The sequence below is a fragment of the Carassius auratus genome, chromosome 22 (genome assembly GCF_003368295.1).
Source record: "Carassius auratus strain Wakin chromosome 22, ASM336829v1, whole genome shotgun sequence".
NCBI classification, from domain to species: domain Eukaryota; kingdom Metazoa; phylum Chordata; class Actinopteri; order Cypriniformes; family Cyprinidae; genus Carassius; species Carassius auratus.
In genome coordinates this window covers 29,844,931-29,850,866 of record NC_039264.1, presented here as the reverse complement: position 1 = coordinate 29,850,866, position 5,936 = coordinate 29,844,931, and the positions used below count along the sequence as shown (strand labels likewise).

General features: G+C 37.1%; 2 long non-coding RNA genes across 5 annotated transcripts; both read right to left on the bottom strand.

The window, feature by feature from the left end:
- Nucleotides 1–534: 534 nt before the first annotated feature.
- Nucleotides 535–1,707, bottom strand: LOC113040309 (uncharacterized). 2 transcript variants are annotated; one of them, XR_003275186.1, is made up of 3 exons: nucleotides 1,517–1,707; nucleotides 1,359–1,414; nucleotides 535–1,165 (listed from the first exon to the last, which is right to left on the bottom strand). It is a non-coding gene; the product is annotated as an uncharacterized LOC113040309 (long non-coding RNA). The 2 variants fall into 2 exon arrangements; XR_003275185.1 differs by having other exon boundaries at nucleotides 535–653.
- An 87-nt stretch (nucleotides 1,708–1,794) lies between these two features.
- LOC113040308 (uncharacterized) lies at nucleotides 1,795–3,317 on the bottom strand. Of its 3 annotated transcripts, none has more exons than XR_003275182.1 (5): nucleotides 3,074–3,317; nucleotides 2,831–2,959; nucleotides 2,323–2,415; nucleotides 2,033–2,163; nucleotides 1,795–1,934 (listed from the first exon to the last, which is right to left on the bottom strand). It is a non-coding gene; the product is annotated as an uncharacterized LOC113040308 (long non-coding RNA). The 3 variants fall into 3 exon arrangements; XR_003275184.1 differs by having other exon boundaries at nucleotides 2,033–2,144; nucleotides 3,074–3,316; XR_003275183.1 differs by having other exon boundaries at nucleotides 2,831–2,951; nucleotides 3,074–3,316.
- Between the last annotated feature and the right edge of the window lie 2,619 nt (nucleotides 3,318–5,936).

The following is a 5,936-nucleotide window of genomic DNA, read 5'->3' as shown; positions in this document are numbered from 1 at the left end:
GTTAATTTATTAACAAGCAAATATGAACAGTAATACACCCAGATTATTAATAAAAACAGGATATACAGCGACATATGAATGAAAGCATTCAGCCCAAACAGAAGCACATAGATTGAGATATATTAATAATAAATAAATTTCCATATATTTAAATATCTATACCCTTCTGTAAGCATCCGGGGTCAAAACATTATGCACAAACATGCAAGTCTTAGTAAGCACTCAGCACATTGCATTTAAATATTATCATTAACAATAAACACATTTATCAACTAATCACAAGCTCCCACAATAATACATCAGCTAATCACACCCTTAACCAAACCACTACAAATAATTCATTGAAAATAATATGCAATAGCTTATGAACAGATGTATTATAGCAAATCAAGTTTAATGAATCTCACACCTATCATACAGCATTATGGCCAGTTCACACTGCCACAAAAATATATCTAAATATATATATAATATATCTTACTTTCTCTATTCTTGCAATATTCTTGTGTTCGTGTGCCTGAGTAATATCTGCATCCCCCGAAGTCTGTAGAGAACACAAGGCTAGTAGACAGCAATCCTCGTGAGAGAGAGGTCTGGTGTGGAAGGTGGATCTGGAACTGACTTCTCTTGATTATCTGTTTTCACAAACTGCCCTGAAATACAATTCAAACATTAACAATGATTGTTATAAATGTAATGTAAGGCTCTTAAATTCATAATGCTCATTTTGGAAATATAGTTAATCTCAGTAATATGCATCATGCATGATACAAGGAAGTGGTCAGTAACAACACTTTGAGTTATGATATCTATATCAGTAAGGCTACCTTTAAGAAAAAATAAAATGAATAAATTAAGTTGTGTTATGCATTCAAATAGTTAGACATGCTAAAATACAGAATTTGTTAACAATAATAATAAAAAAATAATATGCTGGGGAAAAAAATAAACATTTCATAGGGCCCTAAACATGTTTTTTTTTTTACTTTTAATAAATTGATGTGAAAATGCATGTTCTATGAAAAAGGAGTAGAGAAAAATGAAATATTTATTTTATCATTGAGGGTTTCTTTAAAAAAAAAAAAAATCTTGTCTCGCTCTCATGAACCCAGTCTCGTGTCTCGTGTCTCGTCTCGTCTTGTGGGATAAGTGTCTCGTCACAACCCTAGTAGACAGAGCAAGAGATACATTAGATTTCTTTTGCATGTCTGACAGTGTAACATTAAGCTGAAGTATTTCTAATGAGTTAAAATTAACACTGGAACAAACACAATCTTTATTGATTGGACAGCACAAGTACTTCTATTTGAGCGTGTAGAACAAAAGTCATCATAACAGTTATTTGAGAATTGGCTTACTAGTCATATGGAGCGAAGTGTCCTGGAGATGTTGTCCAACAGGAGATCTAAAAAGCCTAGGACGCTCCCAGAAAAGATTCCAATTATTAACAAAAAGCAGTTTCTGTTCTTTACACCATGACAATAACCATTCGTTTAAAGCAAAAAGTCTGCTGAACCTTTCATGTCCTCATCTATACGTGGGAAGTGGTCCTGACACGATGATCATCATGCAGGCGATGTGCTGCGCACCATCTCGATCAGGCTCCTGAAGTCCCTCTTCAGCGTCTCTGTCTGCCGCAGCATTGTGTCGTTAACGCCGGCGTGAAACATGTCCACTCCGATGCTCCCCTCACCCTTCAGGATCATGGAAATCTTGGTAGAAATATCAAGAACATGAGCACCAGGGAAACAGTGAGTGTGGACTTTACCTTCAGCTAACATAGCACGAACGTGCCGGACGATGGAGTCTCCGATGATCACAGCGTTGTGTTCTGTCTCACGAAGTGGAGCGAATCGGGTTCTGGTGGAGATCCTGAAGACCGGAGGCGGCGGATGGAGAGAGGTCGTCGCCCAGGGCCTGGTTCATGTCTTACACTGTGAAATAGGGTGAAGGACATCTGGGAAGATCTCATCCTGGATACACCGGGAACCACACAGAGTAGAGGTGGTAGGAGGGTTAGCTGTATACTTACCCTGGACTTATGAGCATCAACCCCTGAATATTTCCAGCATAGCTCTCCACTTGCTCATCTGGGCCTGCTTCTCCACGATATCATGGATCTGTTTCTTCACGGCCTCCAGCTCCTTATTAGAAATAAACAAACTAGAGAATAGGGGAAATGCAGAAAAGAAAAACAGTAATATGGAAAACATACAAAAATATCTTAAGATACCGGAATTCACATGTTTAGATTTTAGAGATGCATGATGATATATTGTAAAAAATAAATATGAAGTTATTTAATAAGCTTTGTAGCATCACCTGTGTTTTCTATCTCTGTCAGCAGCTCCCATTAGACACTTTCTTGGAACTTCCCCTCTGTTTTAGAGGGTTTTTAAGACACTCCTGAAATCACTGTAAAAAATGTTTTATCAATATTTGTTTACAATGATAAATCAGAACAAGCTTGAAACAGTGGTTTGAAATAGTTTCAGCCCATTTTAGACCGTAAGTGACGTCACTGATAGACTCTACAGTGCAGACTTTAAGGTTAAATTAATTAGCTTAACTTTACTTCATTTATCTATTGACAAATTACCATCAAAAACATTTACAAAGCAATCAAAACCGATCCTTTACGCATAAGATGTAATTAAAAGCCCAAACATTCATTAATAAGAGCTCAAATCTAATATGCTATATCATGTTTCTATGCTAGCGTAATACTTGATAGCAGACATTTCAAGAAAAATACCATAATCACAGAGGTATAAATATTAATAAAAAGTACTTAAAGTAGACTGTGGATAATATTAACGTGTTACTTAACAAATCTGTCGCAGTTGTTGGCCTTTTCTTTGGTATAACTGACGAGAAACAGAGAAAATGTCAGACGAGTCCTCTCCTCTCCAGCAGCTGATGTGTACGCGGTTGCCATGGTAACTCAACGGCTAGAAGGCTAATAAAAACAATAAAATAATAAAAAAAGGTTTTAGCGATGTTAGACTTTTGTTTTTACTTTGTTTTATACATTTTATCAACCCACTTATTTATTATAAATTGTAAGACTCACCTCAGAAAGCTAAATTCTCCTGTCAGACACAGTTGAAGTGAAAAGTGCGTCAAACAAACGCGCTGTCCTTCTGATACAACAGTCTCTGCTGCAGACTAGATGATGAGCCAGTCTGTGTCATTATTTCACGTTATAACTCCATACGAGATAGAAAGTTTCACAACTCTTTTCTTGTCAATACTGTGCGCGCGGTGCGTCAGTTGTGGAAGCGCGCGCCTGTATGTCACGTCACTATATATTAAAAGCATGTCCATATTCTGACTTGTTGAAAATAAACATATTTTATCTTTAAGGAACGTTTAATCTTGTGTCTGACGTTTAATCACACTTTTTAAATAGCTCTATACTCAGAGAGCATATAAAGAACGTACAAAAAATATGGTAATGATATTACGTGCATACGACGTTGTAGTTACGTTGCCAGTAAGTCATGAAGTTACCAATATATTACCAATAGAGGACCTATCTTGGTTATCTGGTCACGTTGGAAGGACGTACTGACGACGTTGTGAGTTGGTAATGTGATGGTAATAAAATTACGGGAATGCGACGTCGCAGTTACGTTGTCAATTGGTAAGTCATGGAATTACCAAAAATTACCAGTTACGTAACTGTTACGTCGTGTGTTAGCAGGGCTCGTCTTTCTCGCTGTTCTTTGGCCAGAGACATAATTTATAAATGAGATCTGACCCGGTAATAATAACATATGTTGGTTTAGCTTGTCAGTGTGAATGAAATGTGTAGCCTATTTATTTGTCCGATCTCGCCCCGAAACGCGGCTGTCATGTGGACTTAAAGTGTTCAGAGAAATACATTGCGAGCTCGCGGACATTTGGCTGCCGCGAATATATCATGTTATTACTTTAAACAGTTCAGAAACATCTAATTTTAGCTCTTGGTGTGTTCTAACGTGTGGATTGCGTGCAATCGCCGTTTTAAAAGGTCTTAAATAAGAATGAATTCGCTCGTTGTGAGCTCCGTGGAGACAGCCTGAGATGAGCAGCCGTGATTCTTCTCTCGTCTTTCTGACTGCTCTCTGTCCAGAAATCAATTATTAATGAGCCCTAACCCCTGTACTAATCAGATATGTTGGTTTAGCTTGTCAGTTTGAAGGAAATTGTATTATTTACATGTATTTTTAACGGTTTAAAAGTGAAACGAAACCCGACTCCGCCCCTAAATCTCATTGCAACTGTAGGGGCGCAATTTTTCTCAGACAATGTAAGTCTATGGGTAATGAAATTTGACATTTAAAAATTAATAAAAAAAAAACTTTAAGTCTGATCAGTCTGAAAAGATATAGCAACCAGCACCGCTCTATCCCGCAGGTGTCTGCCGAGTTTGGGGCTTGTGGCTTTAGAGCCCTAGGAGGAGTAGCGTTTAGAATTTCTGTCAGAAAAATAATAATAAGAAAAAGAGGAAAAAGAAGAAGTTTAAATAGCATAACAGTATGTTGGCTTGTTGCCAAGCCAACATAACTAGAATTAAAAGTTAGTGAACTAACTTTGATGTTGGCTTGGCCATCTTGGCCATGGGGCAAAAGAGCCACAGTACTTGTGTGCCCAACATTCTTGAGTTGCCCCGCTGCAAAAAAATAAAAATAATAATAATAATAATACCATAAAAAAATACACCTGCAACAGTCTTTTTCCATGGTCCCTTGCTTTTTTCTTTTTTAATAAAAAGCCTAGGCTATGATAACAGCTACGACAGGGTTGTCTAGTTGAATGCGAAATAGTCATGCAAAAACCATAATCTCCTAAATACCATTCAATTTAATCTTATTTTAATAGTACTGACAACATATTTTAAGTTATCACACATTACTGAAAAATTAAAGAAGGGACACTATATGTAGTATACTTCGGCGAGTCAAGAGCTAAACAAAAAGTCCAGTTTCATTACAAAATAGTGTAACTTTTATAAACTTTATACTATCACCACAAAATTTTAATTACTATTTATTATAAAATAAATATTTCATAAAACTGAAACTTAAATATATTATTTCTATAGGCTATACAAAACAGAAAAGAAAAAAGACTAAATAATAAGGCTGAATAAGCTGATCTATAGCATGTTAAATGGTGGTTGCCTGTCTATGAATGGTACACCCCTCTAAGCTCACAGAAGTGGTTTGACCCAAGTCCTCAGCAGCCAATGACATTGACTTCTTCAAACTGATTTTTAAGGTGTACTTCAGTATGCTCTCTGCCCAGAAATCAAGTATTCATAAGCTGTATCACGCTGTCAAATTATATTTCATTTTGCACACATAAACAGTTCAAAAACACCTGAATTCTGCTCTTGTTGTGTTCTAATGGGTGGATTAGTGCAATTCGCTGTGATATTATTTTTGGAAGCGCTTAAAAATGCGGATGAAGCGCTCATTTCTCTCTCGTCTTTCTCGCTGTTCTTTGGCCAGAGACATAATTTATAAATGAGATCTGACCCGGTAATAATAATATATGTTGGTTTAGCTTGTCAGTGTGAATGAAATGTGTAGCCTATTTATTTGTCCGATCTCGCCCCGAAACGCGGCTGTCATGTGGGCTTCAAGTGTTCAGAGAAATACATCGCGAGCTCGCGGACATTTGGCTGCCGCGAATATATCATGTTATTACTTTTCAGTTCAGTTCAGAAACATCTGATTTTAGCTCTTGGTGTGTTCTAACGTGTGGATTGCGTGCAAGGTCTTAAATAAGAATGAATTCGCTCGTTGTGAGCTCCGTGGAGACAGCCTGAGATGAGCAGCCGTGATTCTTCTCTCGTCTTTCTGACTGCTCTCTGCCCAGAAATCAATTATTAATGAGCCCTAACCCCTGTACTAATCAGATATGTTGGTTTAGCTTGTCAGTTTGAA